Raw genomic sequence first — 284 nt, 5'->3', positions numbered from 1 at the left:
TCATCCCTGACAAAAAAAGAAGAAGGAGAGCTTCTTGATGTACTCAGAGCTCACAAGGATGCTTTAGGATGGACCATCAATGATTTGAAAGGCATTAGCCCAGCAATATGTATGCATAAAATCCTCTTGGAGGACAATTTCAAAGCAGTAGTTCAACCTCAGAGATGGTTAAATCCTGCGATAAGGAAGTTGTCCAGAAAGAAGTAATGAAATTGTGGAATGCTGGGATAATATATCCTATCTCTGATAGTCCATGGATAAGCCCAGTCCAAGTGGTACCAAAG

This window comes from Arachis duranensis, chromosome 3 (assembly GCF_000817695.3).
Source record: "Arachis duranensis cultivar V14167 chromosome 3, aradu.V14167.gnm2.J7QH, whole genome shotgun sequence".
NCBI lineage: Eukaryota > Viridiplantae > Streptophyta > Magnoliopsida > Fabales > Fabaceae > Arachis > Arachis duranensis.
This window is presented reverse-complemented; position numbering follows the sequence as displayed.